The following is a 17290-nucleotide window of genomic DNA, read 5'->3' as shown; positions in this document are numbered from 1 at the left end:
ACCTGTCCAAAGCACCATTGCTTGTCCGTGAGTCAGTATGTCAGGAAAACCTTACCCGTCCGCTTCTTGATCCTTTATTTTAGGCAGCAACACATTCTTTAGCTAAGCAACATAATGCACACAATGGTCTCATTGGCCTCCCGTGTATTATTTCATTAATAAAATCTTAAACATTTGCATTTTATTTGGGCTCATTCAGTGAATTACTGAATTCCAATCAAATAGGTCACCACTTTAGATTATTACATACTTTAAGGGCATGACTGGCGACATGTCCGGGGTCCGTACTCGACAGCGAGAGCTGCTTTTTGTGCCTTTACGGGCGGATGGACCCTCATTAAACATTAACTACATACATCACCGAGTCCAATCGTTCACTATGTTTCCCAGGCGGAGAACGCATGAAGAGATCAATTTTACAGGTGGAAAACCGATACTGTGGTAAGAAAATTGTCTTCAATTTCTTTGAAAATGCATATTTCACAAAACTTTATAGCCTATTCTGATCTCGTATGATTACTTTATCCAACAGGCATCTCAAACTCGCCAAATCTTTGTTAACTTATTAGATCATTATCGACAACTGCACAAGAAAAGTCACAAAATTGGTAAAATCGCTCTTTGATAGCCAATAACTTGTCATCCAAGCACACGTCTAAACATTTGTATCGCTCTAAAGGTTCTTTATTAACATATCCTCATCCACCAAAAGCCTGTTCTATTTCTATTCCGTATTTTTGGAGTATAATATCGTTTAAGCGAATTTTCAAAATGAACGCATGAGCCGAACTTTTCATGTGGTTTCATAGGTTTGCAAAGTGAACGCATGAGCAGGTGGTAATTTTAAAACTCAAGTTTTTCCTAATTATCTAACAAATTTTACATATTCAAACTTTAAAAATTTAAAATTTTATTCCAAATAAATGAGTATGGTGGCATATTTCTGCCACCAAAAAACCTGATAACTAACTACAGTAGAACTTCGGTAAGTCGAAGTTGAAGGGACTTGCGTAAAAACTTCGACACATCGGGACTTCGACTCATGAATCGCTCTCAATTCCATGACAAAATTTCGATCCGTGACCAGTCCTAATTATAAGCTCTATAACGAAACATATTTCATGTTTTTCCATCATTAATCTTATCTTTAAATTTTACAATGATAAATATAGCATGTCAAATTACGTTTTTTCACGACTACCCAAAGAGTTACAAAAGGCGTATGAATACGAAAGGGCGATAACTAAACCAGCTTATAGTAAATATTTCGCGTGTTATTCTCACGCGACACCGGGTCAAGGATGTTTTCAAATGAAAGTAGTGAAGTAGTTCTTTACCACTACGGCAATTAAAAAAGTTACGATTAAAGCATTTTATCACACATTTTTTTCGCAAACAAAGGCTGTTAGAACACACGGCTGTGTTATTAACACCTATCACACAAGTTGATTGGAAATCGTCTTCGCAGATAGATAAGGTGTGAAAAATGTCTCGAGGTCAAAGGTGTCAAAACAATCCAACGACTTCGACTTATTTGTGGTAAATTGCACTAGATTTACTTTATACGGACCACGAAAAAACTTCGACACATCGAAAAATTCGACACATAAAATTTCGACTCGTAAATAGATTTTTATAAGGAATATATAGGGGGGAAAGTCGGGACTTTCATTTTTATTCGACACATCGAGAAAATCGACTAATCGAAGTTCGACTCATAGAAGTTCTACTGTAGTTAATTAAGAGGTTAACAAGTTACGTAACTAGTTAACGTTAGTTATCAGGTTAACTAGTTACGTAACTATAGTTAATTTTTTCAATAAATAAAAGATCATAACGCGAAATAAATGCATGTTACTGCCTGCAACTGCCATCTCTTATTATCAGCTTTAGTTACATAACTAGTTAACCTCTTAATAGTATGCTGATAATATAATAAAAGGATGGCAGTTGCAGGCACTAACATGCATATACTTTGTATGCTATATATATATATATATATATATATATATATATATATATATATATATATATATATATATATATATATATATATAAATTACGAGGTCTGTTGGGAAAGATCGTGTACAAATGAAGTAATTCCTCGTTTGTAATATTTGCAAAAGCAGTGGTTAAGACGACAAAGAAAAACATAATAGTTCCTCGAAAACTTGTAAACGATTGTAGCATTGATGTAATTTCATGAATTTCTCCAATACATGTTATTTTGTACAATTATTTTTTCCCTGTTTTTATAGTACATGAGCATATGAAAATATATTATACACGAATCACGTTTAAATATTCAACATTTCGATATAAATTTCATTTTTAAACGACGAATTACAAGTTTATAGAATATGTTTATGTAAGCCCAGTAAATCTTGGTAGTGTATAGTTCTATATGCCGTCCAATGCAAAGCAATTGGTAAAGGTACAAATCATTGATAACTAAATTAAAGCCATTTTAATGCGAAATTTATGTAGCATGTCGACATGCTTATGATTTGGTAAGAAATAATAATTGCACTGTGCAAATTGTCTTGTACATAATATATACGGAATTGCTGTTGTACTTGTTAAAAAGATAAAAAATTTTGCGTAGAAGAGAGCTGATCCATTTCACCTAAGAACACAAAATTTATCACTTAGAATGAAATGTATTTTTTATCAATATTACAGAATATGGAAGAATATGACGCCATATGATAAACCTGATACTCAAATAAAGAATTACCAATATTACAAATCTTACATAGATATTATCGAATTTAACAAGTTCTGTAAATAAAGGGAGGTAATTAGAAACACTTTTTGATTTTCTTCATTAAAATAAAAAAGTGTATTATTTCTAAAAGAAAAACTTATAATGAACCTAAAAATTATGTGTTATTTCAACATTTTCTTGTATGTTCATTTTGTTGTAAGGAAGGTGATATATATATATTCTTGCTTAAAGATCTTGTATGTTATAATTAAGGATGTAATATCCTTGCGAAAGTTGTATATAAAATCAGTTCTATGAAAAACATATACTTAAGAAGTTGACTTTATTAAACACATTATATGATATTTCTTGAGGAAAAAAGGTTGTGACATTTTAGTTGAACGCAAAACTGATTTTTTTTTACCAAAAACAGATTTCTAGTTATCTCCTTTTATTATCGGAAATTTTAAATTTTGGCAATGTCCTTATCAAAAAGGTTTTCTGTAACTTTTAACATTGTTAATTCTTTATTTAAGCCAAAGATTTTTCATATAAGAACATAAAATTTTGAGTCACAGGATCTTTAAGTGTATGATGCATCTTTAATTATAACATACAGGAAATTTAAGTCCCATCAACCAATGATGTTGTATTTTGCAAATATTTTACTCAAAGTTTTAGCAATGACAATTTATTATATTTTCACAGAACCGAACAGACCTCACCTATTGCTTATAAGCAATTCGTCATAAGGTATGAAAATAGGGCCTTCTGTTTGCTCAAACATTTGGAACAAAAATTTTGGAATTTAAAGGTTCCGTGATCGAAAACATGTCAGATATCTATGAAAGCTGGAGTAACCAAAAAGTCCGCCTGCTCATGCGTTCATTTTGCAATCTGATGAAACCACATGAAAAGTTCGGCTCATGCGTTCATTTTGACAATTCGCTTAAACGATATTATACTCCTAAAATACGGAATAGAAATAGAAAAGGCTTATGGTGGATGAGGATATGTTAATAAAGAACATTTAGAGCGATACAAATGTTTAGACGTGTGCTTGGATGTCAAGTTATTGGCTATCAAAGAGCGATTTTACCAATTTTGTGACTTTTCTTGTGCAGTTGTCGATAATGATCTAATAAGTTAACAAAGATTTGGCGAGTTTGAGATGCCTGTCGGATAAAGTAATCATACGAGATCAGAATAGGCTATAAAGTTTTGTGAAATATGCATTTTCAAAGAAATTGAAGACAATTTTCTTACCACAGTATCGGTTTTCCACCTGTAAAATTTATCTCTTCATGCGTTCTCCGCCTGGGAAACATAGTGAACGATTGGACTCGGTGTAAATACACATACATAACATCTGCCAAACGACCTTGGTCATACTAGTGTACGCTTAAAACCGGCCATACTTTGCCATCAAAAGGGTCTTTATTACTAATATTATATATAGCATTAGAATCATTAAAGGTATCTCAAGATGCCCCCCCCCCCAAAAAAAAAAATAAATAAATAAACAAATAAATAAAATTATATGAAGAAAATCAACTTTGAGAAAAAGGTACTATGATTTTAAGAAAAGTAAAAATATTCAACATTTAACAGTACTTATCACCATTTTTATACTGCGTGATTAACGCTGTAAGGGCTACTTTTGCATATTTTGAATTGACTTGGACTAAACGTGCCGTTTGCAATATGTAAATTACTTTTTTGTTCATTTTACATTATCTTATTTTTTTTACTATATTTTCAAAAGTTTCATGAAAATTAGCATGATTCTGAAATAATTAGATATAGCATCCTATATATAAAGGCTGATACTGCAAAACTTTTGCTTAGCTCCTTAAAGTGTTATAATTTGTTGACCTTTTAGAAATAGATTCTTATTTAGTTTATACTAAATATTATTTTAGTTCGATTGTGTTGGAAGCTATAAGCTGATTGAATCACTCTTGAATTCGTTCCTGAAACCAACCGGTTCTAAGCAATGGTTGTAAAGCTTCTTCCTCACAGAAACAATGGCTTGCCCTTGACGGGGTTTGAACACACACGACCAACAACCCTAAGATTACTAGTCCGACCCGTTTAGCACTCGGCCACGCCGCCATTCTTTATTTAAAAGATTATCAAATGATGCTTATTTGACACTTCATATTGTTAACAATAATAGTACTAAAATAAGTTTTTTTTCTCACTTAAACTATAAGATATTCTCTTATTTCAACTAAACAGAAGCGGACTTACAGTAGAAGACAATAAATTATCCAACCCGGTTATATAAGATTCTCTGTTGGAGAAAAAAATACTTTAATAAGAGGTTAGCTGGAAAAGCTGTTTGAATGAAAATAATTGTTCATTGACTAGTAAAACATTAAAATCATCATTTGATATAACACAACACTAGGTGGGATTGACATTTACTATTTTTAGAAATGCTAATTCTAAAATAAGATAATTTCACAATTTAAATGTATGAATTAGGAAGAAAATAGCAATATCGAATATATCACATTACTCTACAGGCAATAACCTATATAATTATTTATACAATAATATATTTCCGTACGCAAGTTAATCGATGTGCTAAAATGTATATGAAGTAATCAAATTTGGAAATGAATGTTAAGAAACGCAGTTTATGTGTACTAAGGAATTCGATCGAAATCTGCAATTTTCATATAATATTGTTGTTTTCATTGTTCTCCCCTTTTCAAGATATTTATACTTCACAACAACAGGAGCCAAGTGCCGGGTTGCACCTGTGAAAAGATCCTCCGTACACCACTTCCGTGTTGTTTTATTTTTCCGGTTCTTTGGGATCAGTGATTTGAGCAGGGAAGTTTTGAGAATTGAATAATACTGAACCCGGCACTAGAGGGCGTGAGAGATGTTGGACTTTTACATTATCTCTCGTAAACAGATTAGATGAAACCGGATCTACAATTTTCATATAAAATTATTGTTTTCATTCCTCCAGAGGGATCACACCTTTCCCAGATATTTTTTGTTCTGAATGAACTTACGTTATCAAATGCTTTGGAGTTAACGAATTGTGCTCAACATCCATGATGTTCCCGTAGTCAGCGGCAAACAAAGGGAGTGAACAAAGTTGAATCTCTGACAAATAAAATGACTATATATTTTTTTTATCTCTGAAAAGCTATTTTTTTTTATATTTTTGGTGTTCTCTTATTGTTTCCATACCTGCCCCTCACCGCTGTGGGTTCGAATCCCAACATGGACTTTCTTGTGAGGAAGTTATTCGGCTAGCTGGTCGGTGGTTCTACTCAGGTGCCCGTTCTTGCCTGTGATAATGTAATAATCTATGGAGGGGCACCCGAGGTCTTTCTCCATCAATATAACTGGAAAGACGCCATATGACTTATACTGTGACGGTGCAAAGTAAACTCCAACCAAAAAAGTTATAATAACAGTTTTCAAATGGATATTTATTGGTTATATATCTGATCTACCTTTTGCGTCTTGGCAATAAATACAGCTTCTGTGATTTGGTAATATTTTTGTATGGAAGCTAAAATACCATTTTGTTTAGATAATGAAACCTGTAGTCCATATAATTTCACATTCTGTACCATTTCCTTCATGTGACAAGCATCTTCTTTTTATAAATCCAAAATAAATGCATTATAAAGCACATGTTTGCCCTTTCTTACGAATTCATTTCTGAGGCATAATGTACCTTTATGGTATGTGAATGTAAAAAATAAAATGAAGCTTTATATTGAGAGCTTATGACGCGTTTGCTTGCAACAAACCTTGTTTGGTTTCCAATCGGTTTGGTAAAATGTACGTTTGTTATTTAAAAATCGGTTTCTTGAACCGGTTAACCAAACTAAGCGGCAGTTTGTACGGATTGATGTATCCGAAAGTAGATGCAGTTGTGAAAGAAATGGCGGCTGACTTAGTCACTCCATTGGAAACATAAAATTAAAAAATATATAATTTAGTTGAAATCAATATTTCCGTCGTTACATACGATATAGTTAACGTTTAATTGCCTTTCAGTGCGATAAACTATCAACACAAAGATAGTTAATTAGTTTTCTCCGAGTATCCAATACGATTCCGGCCCGTTACCGTCTACCGAGATTTTGTAATTATTCATATAGAATTACTTCGATTTGCACTTTATTATCAGCTTCTATACATTGTTACCTGTATGTCTGTCTTATCAGCCGTTTGTTACTATTAATAGATTTTGTAACAATGTGGTCACGTGATTCTTACAAAAGAAACAGGGAGAAATATTTTATAACTAAATAACATAATAAAATAGAAAAGGTCTCATAAGATACAAACAACCAGATAATTTATAGTGTCCTTTCAAATATCATGCATAATTTATTTATGATAAAATAGCAACGCTTGACACTTTGAAATAAGTAAAAGTATCACTAAATTCAATGACTGGTCCATAGGGATACATCATTAATTCATTTTATAAAAATTGTAATGTTGCTTTTTAAGAGGTCAATATTTGAATATTTCATTTTATTGAGCAACGTTACTTAATGTTTGAATTTTTGAGATTACTGAAAACAATTGTAGTCTTTAATTGTTCAGTAATTGACATGCTTTTAATTACAGATTTAAAGGCCTTCTCCTACCATAGGTATAATATTAAACCGTAACAAATATAGTCGCCGACTAATGACAAACTTTAAGTGTTTGGATTTATCAACTACTGGAATTTAAAAAAAAAAAGTTCTTACCTTTATCATAGAATATTTTAAAGAGAATGTTTGAATGAACTGATGTTGCAGATACATGTACAGATACATGTTTGCCATTTTTATGTGCATTGCAAATATATCTACATTTTTCTGCTTAAAATAGATATAAGTATGATATACTAATTGTATGATTTTTTCTACGAAATTTTGTAAATTATTCATTCTGTAATTTTAGGGATGTACTTAACTTATACCATCAAGACAGTCCGCGCAGTCTGATCAGGATCCATGCTGTTCGGTATCAGTTTCTCTACTTGTAATAGGTTTTGTAAGCGAACAGCATGGATCCTGATCAGACTGCGCGAATGCGCAGGCTGGTCTGGATCCATGCTGGTCGCAAACGCAATCGCTTTAGAGCATTTGTGATTGAAGTTTTTATATGATGAGATAATATTTGTACACTTGAATATGTAGGTTGCCAAAATTTGATGACTGAAATCTGAAATTTACTTTTACATGTAATATATTTTAATATTGTGTAGTAAATTGTCATGAAAACCTGTTTAAACCGACTAAATCTGAAACAATAATAAGATGAGGGCAGAATAATCAAATTTTGGTTAGAATTTACATGTAGTTGGTTTGTGTACAGAAGCCCCGGCTTCATGATAAGATAGAAGTCAGATTCAGGTAAGATTGTGGTCAGAAACTAGGTAGACTGTGGTCAGAAAATGATAAATAAATGGTGGGATTATGACAAAAAGACGATTGAAAACGAAGTCTAAAAACTTCATAACCGACCAATTTTCGATGTCGGACTTGAATCTTGAATCAGACGTTGGCCGGGCATCTAGTGTTTGTAAGGGAAATTCTATTATGATTGCAAATCCTTTGTAAACGATGAATTTGTTGTAGCAATTGCAAACCCTCTAAACTAGATGTGGTTTCAAAAAAGTTTGTCATAAAACCTTAACCTTAAAATTAAACCGGTTCATACACAACAAACTCATCCATAGTTTCATTAAAATAAATAACAGTTTCTAAGCTTTGGGAAACGATATGACGTAGTTACGGAAATTATGATTTTGTTGTTTGCATATTGTAAATTTGTAAAGATTTAATTTGACGGTATTAGTCTCATTGAAAATCTGAATTCGTTAACATCTTTGATAAAATTTTAACTACTTTTTACTGTACTCACTGCACTCACAATTTTCTTTTTGCAAGTTTGATAGAACATCAAAAGATAAAAAACGAACAAAATTGCTAAAACGTATCAAAACTTCTGTAATTGTTCTTTTTGCCAGTCATTCAAATTATCGACTTTAAAAACAGGACTGACGTTCGTTCCGTTTTGTACAAGTGTAGCCTTTGTAAGATTGAGAACTAAAGGTATAGCAATACATTGTACTCTCCTTTTGAATAGAATGAACGCGCTGTCTTGTCACAGTTCAAACCAAGTTACACCCTGCACATTCACTTTGATAATGTGTCACCCGCAGAGACATTTTAACTATTATTAATAAACGCTGTACCACATCATGGTTTGCATCAACGAACAATTTGACCTCAAAATAATTTTTATCGTATTTCTAAGTTGATGATGCAATAATATCGCTGGGTGTCTTAAATTCGTGTCTGCCACTTGTCTATGTCACAAAGTTTTGTCAAATTTAATATTTCTTAAAATCATAAATTTTTATGTATCCCCCAAATTTCTTTAACATAGAACGCTTAAATAATGACATTTTATGTGTGGCGGCATGGCCGAGTGGTTAACGCGTCGGACTAGTAATCTAAGGACCGCTAGCCGCATGAGTTCAAACCCTGTCAGGGGCAAGTCGTTGTTGCATTGAGCAAGAAACTTTACACACTTTGATCAGTACTGGTTGGTTCCAGGAACGGATTTGAAAGCGTGTCTATAAGCTTACAGCTTCCTACACAATCGAACTAAAATAAATTCTGTATAAACCAATGACATTATATAGTGTGTCAATGTGTCAATTTAATTTATCACTGTGAAAATACTTAAGGTAACGAATTGCACGAGTGGATACTGCATAACAACATATGGAGTAACTTAAACAGTTTCAAATTTCAATTATTAGTGTGTGAAACACATCGCTTGCATCAAACATGTTTATTTTTTATGAGTACTTTTTCTATTTTTAAAATCGTAAAACTTTCGCGATGGTTCTAACATCTTTTTCAGCAGCGCTCTAATGTATTGCCCTAGCGGGACATAAGAGTTGAACTTTTGGGAAGAATGAAAAGCAAATACAAAGAGAAACACATCTTTAAAAATATATCCCATTTTCGTCTTGTACTTGTAGATCTATGTATTGTAAGCATCGATGTACAATTTTTCTAGGGAGTGATAAGTGTCTCATTGAGCCATCACCTCAACCCACTTTCACCCCAAAACGGATTCTCATTGGCCATAAAATTGATTCGTTTGTTGCTTTTTGGCCAAAAGTCAAAGTGATATAGTAGGAAAGCCATAGACCACTTTGTGGTATCATTTCACAATTAACACTGCAACGGGCTCTACATCCAATGAAAACATGCTTAAACACATGTTTGCATTTTCTTCAAAGGAACGGCCGGTATTTGTTTCCGAAGCTTATTATACCTTTCAAAGCTGATATGGTATAACAATTATTTTGCCACATGAATTGCGTATGTATGTTCTTCACATACTGAAAAAAATGGGTATCCTTTTTATATATGTGTTTTTTTCATTTCAATTAAAAATGTTCAAATCTCAAAGCGAAATAACTGTTTTTCAGACATTCTGTGACTCCGAATAAAAAAATCAGCAGTTCAGTTATTTTCAATTGTGATAGAATGTACATAAATATCTGAAAAAGTGGTCTTTAGGAAGCATAAAAACAGCAAAATTACATGAAAAATGCAGACTCGGTTTGATTGAGTCTGTACATAAGGATAATGAAAAAGATCAACATCCCTCACGCCCCCTAAACCATGCATGATTTCAGAAAGTAAAGGAAACTTTAAGAAATATTTGCATAGGGCAGATTCATGGCATGACAATCGTACAATAAAAATTAAGTGTACTTCATGAATAATGCTATGTTAACATATTAGTACAAACTTATCAAGAACAAGAGACATTAACTTTCAATAAATCCAGCACCCTACAACATCCAGGCGCATTATACACACAATGTCATCCAGCAGGGCACCTAACAGGAAAAGGCCGAAACTGGAGACAAAATTCACTTTGAGCAAGGCAGGTTGGCGGCAAACAAAATAACAACTGTGAAGTTTTTGTTTGATAACAAAGTTGCGTCTTTTATCTCAAAGGTTCTAATTTGGAACATGAAAGTATCAAATTAAATTCATAATAACTCAAAAATGACTACACATTAACCTTGAGACTGATTTAATATCGGCAACAGTTGAAATGGTGTTTCAAAATTATATCTCAATGTACTGACTGACTGGTTAAGTTGAAGTGGTTTGTACCTTATTTTTTGAAATATAAATATTAAAATAGATGTAGTTATCGGTAGCTGTATCATTGATGAGATCTCAATATCTACTTGTGTTGCATCAAATATTGTCATTTTACATTGAATGCGCCATAAATAAAAAAGATAATTTGACTGTTACTATTCTTAGGTACAAAGCTCTTAAACTGTGTATGTAAGATGGAAGTGCGTATTAGTTGGTAATTTTATATCTTATTAAATAGATATTGCAAGATTAGAAAAGCGGTACTTGTTAAACTCTGTACATAAAGTTGGGAAGATGATTTGTTATAAGACTAACATTGAAATAATAGAACGTAAACGATGTCTAAAGAGGAATTTTAGTTTAAGATAATCATGAAGATAATTGTATCTGTAATATTTTGTTTGAAACGTCATGGAGAAAACATTACATGCATGCGGATCTGACTATAGTTTACATACTTTACTCCAAAAATATTTTTAAATACAATATAACGAAAAGATAACTCTTGTTAAAACCAATGTAATTCATTATCCAGCATCTTTTCATCCAACATTGTTGCATTTTGCTCTTCACAATTTCCTTCATTCTTCCCGTCAAAAGTCTTTGCTTTCTCCATATTTTATGAATATATTTTACACCCTTGACCAGCTGAAATTTTGTGCTGGAATTACCCTCTTATGAATTTTGAACAATCTATGATTTAAATATCAATATATACATTAATGCTTCCAATAGTATAGAGCCTGGTCAGGCTGTTCGTATATACATGCCGACCTGGGCAAAGACTAATTCCATTCATGTTGTTTGTTAACAGCCGTCATAATAAATTATAAAGATAAGGACCATATGACATTTGATTCATATTTAGTTCGAACCAACAAGCTTGCTCTCTTCCTTGACTGGGGATTTACCATGTGTGAAATAACAAATGTCATTTTCAACGTGTGTCTAATACCAGTTAGAATGAATATGTTTTTGCTTTTTTTAATTTCTTTTGTTCAATAAATAAACCTTAAAGATAAATGAACCTTATAGGTACCTTTGTTGTCTTCTACAAGTTTAGTTTAAATACTGTCAAGAAAATTGTGTCAATTTTTCCGAATACTCAACAATACAACGTATAAATCTGCTCTTTATAATGAGTAAAGATATGATGTGTCTTTTTGAAAATATACAATACAATATACAATAAATAAACACATAATACAAACTGAAACTATCCAATTTTTCCTTACTGATAATGTAATTGCAAGGTCCTAGCTCATTCACATTGTTGCAATATTCAACTAATAATATGTTGTCTACGAAGGAGGGGGTAACCAACAATGACAACACAAAGCCTTCTTTTTAACCAACTGGTAATGCGTTATGAACTTTCAGCTGATAATTATTTGCTTTCAAAATGCCTACAGTATTGACATTATAACCAGAATGATGTGGGTGTCCATTCCAGTGTTTACACAACGTGGAAAGGGTACAATGGAAACTGATCTATTTGCAGTTGTTCAATGCTTTTAAAAGGGTCGACATTGTTACCAAATGTATATATTCAAAACATATCGCTTTCATTATTATTGAAATAAACCTTAAACATTTTATTTTGAGTTTCTGAATGCACCAAAAAGTCAGTAAATATACAAAAGAAAGGCATGGTGAAAACAACTTCTTAACTTTCCCTTTAGAAAGTCACATAAAATAAGTCATAAAACAAAAAAAAATGTTTAAAATTTGAAAAAAGAACGAATTGTTTTTCATATCTACCTATGCCGCCTAAGTCGGCATTATTGAGATCATATTTTTAATACTATTAAAATGTTTTTTTTTGTCAAATTTGAAAGAGTTGTAACCTGTTGACGAACAATCCCTGCCGTACTCACTTTCTTCGTCAAATAAAGCATAACATTTTGTCTGTTACTCATTTTAAGCCAAACGTTTTTCGATTAGGAAACATTCAAAACAAATGCTTAATATAACATGCCTAATTTTCAAATAATTATTTTCTATATCATGCATACGGATTCTAGCGATGTAACACAAAAAGCGAAGTTTTCTCTTTTTTGTTGTTGTTGTGTTTCGTTTTTTTAAATACACGTATATAACAATGCTCAGCTGATTACAAAATGAGAGGCATTTTACAATCGCATTATTTTGGTTCAAAAAGTTGGTTTTGAAATATGCTACATTTTAATGGAATGTAAGTTATTGGTTATAAATTACTTTTGAATAATGCTTTCACAAGAAATCCAGAATTATAATTGAAATTATCATTTGAGTATGTTATAGAATATGTTACTACTCCGCTCTTAATTGTCAATGATCATATATTTTCGTACTTTTGCTTATTTTACTAAAGCAAATATCATTTAAAAACAATTGAAAAATGGGATTTTGAAATTTGAAACAATAAAAGTGACTGCTTCAATAAACTATCAACATACTCTAGCAATATCTTTGTTTTTTGTTGTCTTTTTGTTTTTGTTTACATTTTTATTGTAATACTCATTGCTTGCGTAAAATTACAATTCAACTTTATCTTTGGAAAATATTTTTTTTATATTTGTGAGTTTAAGACAAGAAATTAAGAACTATTTGACATTAAGATCTATTTGACTGAGAAGCTTTTTTCTGTCGCCAGCGCGTTTTATTAAATGTAAAGTTAGGTAATGATTGAATTTATATATTATGGCTTTAAATGGTTAAGAATGTAACCTTACAGTTACATTTTACAGTTACATACAATCTATAAGACAATGGCTAATACTAACAGCTGTTTTATCAGAATAACATTTTATATTGTCGGTCGACAAATGCCATGCACATTTTTTTTACAAATATTGTAAACATCTGAAATTATTGGTCTTTTTTTTAAGAAAACATGTGCAATACCAAAGCACTTCTCTCCCATCAAAGCATTATTGTAGGACAATTTTATGAATCCGTATAAATTGTACTAGTGTTGTAGAAATAGAAAAGTTCTTGTCAATTATCAAAACGATAATGAAAGAATAAATTCACGTAGTTTTCTGAATTGCAAGATTATATTTCTTCTCTCTTTCAATTTGATAAATTTATTGTTTCAATCGCTTTCAGGGGCAGTGTTGAATGTTTCTATAAAGATGAACTTGCTTCAGTACAAAGATAAAAAAAGTTGAATGAATTTGAATCTCGTTAATATATTTCCCAATGCTTCTCCGGTGGTTAAATGTGGCTTAATGCCGTAGAAGGCTGCCTTCTCTGTAAGCGTCACTTCGCCCTTATTGAACTTTGCTCTCATTTCTATCAGAGCTATTATTGTTAGGTAACGTCTCAAACAGAAGGACAAATTTACATTGTCTGAAATAGGATGGATCAGCCGTAGGGTATAAGACTTTGTTAAAAACCTTTACTTGTTCATTTTTATATGAATAATGAAATGTCTTTACAGCGTTTTTCACTGTAAACTTAGCACGATTATACGGAGCCACGTAGTAATGATTGTACTGTTTGACATGAACCTCTATTTGCTTTGAAAACCTCATTCACACAACGGCAATGCCTACAGTATAGACTACTTTGAAAGGAAATGTTATACAATGAATTTGTTTGCATAGCTGTAAATATGAATAATTATTATCTGATATGTTTTATACAAAAAGCCATTAATATAGTGTATGAACTACAAAACGTGTTTCATATCAATGACAAGCTTGTAATCAACTCTCCGACGACAAAGAGTAAAGGGTCAATAAGTGCATTTGCGTATAAACACTGTTTTGAACTGATAGAAATGGGAAAGGTTACGTTAAGGAAAGCAGCTCATTTTTTTAATTCATTGTTACGAGGTGCATGAATTCATGTAGTATTTATTTAAACTAGGAATTTTCCAGGTGTTCGTTCTCTTGAACTTAAGCAAATTTTTTTAGCATTAAGCCACCTGCATGTGGCAGTGAAGTCACTTTTTAAAAGCTTCAGGCGATTTTACAATAGCATTGGCTCTTACTCAACGTACGCAGATATTACATCCTAATATACTCAACCAAGTCCTGAGCATTGATATTAAAGAAAATTCAAACAAAAACAGATTCAAATTTAAGAATGACCTCATTATATCCATACAAATTCAGAATAAAATTCTTGTTTATTCATTTATTTGTTGTTTATTGGTCTGTTTGTTTTTTGTTGTTGATTTTATAAAGTTTTTTTCGTTGTTGTTGTTTTTTCTCCATATACATGTTTACAGAAGCATTCAAAAAAATCAAAATGCAAAACCAAATGTAAAGATTGATTAAAATAGTTGTATATTGTAACCGTACTGCTTTAAAATAGTAATTTTGTCCTTAAATGAACATTGGAATACCATGCGATCGAAAGCTTCTCTTTTTTATCTGTTTGGAAGTAAAACATTTCCTTATTTATCAAGTACATTGGTATTGCTATAGTATTTTTTTTTAATTTTGAACTTTTTTCAGCTTTCATTTTTTTTATTCAATTTAATTTTCTATGCATTTATATGCTTTTGTTAGAATTGTGTTTGCTAACTTTGCATTTATATGCTTTTGTTAGAATTATGTTTGCTAACTTATTTAGAAGTAAAACGTAGGTTTGGTAGATAATTAAAGCAGATGGCAATTTCCGTTTGTACCGGCAGCCACTTGAAGATTTTTATAATGTGTAATGTTTAGATTTATATCCTTATGCTGCCTTAATGACGTGTATACCCATATCACTAACAGTACCATCTTTTGTAGATCATTCTATCACTTTATTATTACTTCATTATAAATCCGCTTATTTCTCCCATAAAAGAAGCCGGGACAAGAAGACATTAACTTTAGCAATGCGACCAAGGAGATCCATGGTTTTGTACACGCAGGAGAAGAATAAAACTTGTCTCTGAATAAGGTGTTGCGGTGCTCTGACAATGAGAAGACATTTGTCTATATCATAGTATTTTGATTTTAATTTTTTGTTACAATTAGATTATATTCCGTAAGTAAAATCCATACTTTTATGGAAGAAAATAAGCGAATCAGTATGAAATATCTTGATGATCTACAAATAGATGGTACTGCAGGCAGGATGGGGGTATACCTGTCCTTTAGGCAGCAGCGTAAGGTTATGAAATATCTACATATCATTTAGCAGAAATTGAACTCTTTAACAACGTAAAGCAAGGGTTTTTTAAACGTTCATTGCCTAATCCTTTAGTGTAACGTGTGAAGGTCTGGGGTTTTTTTTGTTGTTGTTGTTCTTTTTTCATTTCTTTGTAAAATAGTTTCTAGATATATTGACTGTCAATTGAACAAGGAAAATTGTTACCAAGAAACGGATATCGTGTTTTGTATGTCAGTGCATGACTCCAAAGTTATTTGTGGTTTTACGCAGAAATAATATAGTAATTTTGCTTGCTTTTGTATAACTTCTTCAAACCAGGAAACAAATTTAACATATTATCATTATATAGTTAACATTAAGCATGAAATATTAGTGCGTTGCGCGTTTTTGCTGATATTTTGTCATTTGTTCATTATTTACTATTTTACAAAACAAGATTGTTGATTATTTATTTATGCTAATTTGAATATTCTCGTACAGTATTTGATTTTTTACGATATCTGCTTAAAGCGTTAGCTAAATATAGCAACTAGATTAGTTATATTTGGAAAAGTTTACGGCTAGATATAAAACAATTTATTTGATATTTAACATGTTTCTTATTCAAATTTATAAAAAAAATGCAAGCGGGAAAGATCGCTTAATATGGCAAAAAAGGAAATATTGCATGCCCGGTTTTAAAAGGACATGTATATGAACGGTAGTTGTATAAGAATGCTGCTGCCTGTGCCCCCCGCCAGCACCGTGTTCCGAGAGGTAACACTTTATCAGATTTTTATACATCACAGCACCAGGTGTCGAGTGTTGTGTGGAAGCTGTAAAAAGTTGCCCCGTACTTCGCTTCAGTGTTGATATATTTTTCTGGTCCTTCGGGATCATTGATTCCGACATTTTAAGTGTTGAAAATTGTGTACCGCTCAAGCCGGTGCTAGTGGTGTGAGGGGTGCTGCACTTTTTCATTATCCCACATGAACATACTCAATCAAACAGAGTCTGCAATTTTCATATAATGTTTTTGTGATAAATGCTTCCGATGGATCACGCTATGACTCTACTAAGATTTTTAAGCAGATCGCGACTAAAAGAACTTGTTATTATTAGTCGTTGATATATTTTTGCATCTTTTGCTTGTTTGTTACATTTGCAATTTGATTTAAAAGCATTTTATCAAACCAATAACATTAAACACAACTCGTTATTTTCTTTTGGAAAGAATAAGCTTTAATCTCCGTAAGTAAAATGATGAAATGAATTATTTGAACAATTTATTTACAGGAAAAGAACACAGTTTGAGGGTCATAAATAA

Source organism: Ruditapes philippinarum, unplaced genomic scaffold, assembly GCF_026571515.1.
Source record: "Ruditapes philippinarum isolate M1 unplaced genomic scaffold, ASM2657151v2 ctg107_1_1_1_1, whole genome shotgun sequence".
NCBI classification, from domain to species: Eukaryota; Metazoa; Mollusca; class Bivalvia; order Venerida; family Veneridae; genus Ruditapes; species Ruditapes philippinarum.
This window is presented reverse-complemented; position numbering follows the sequence as displayed.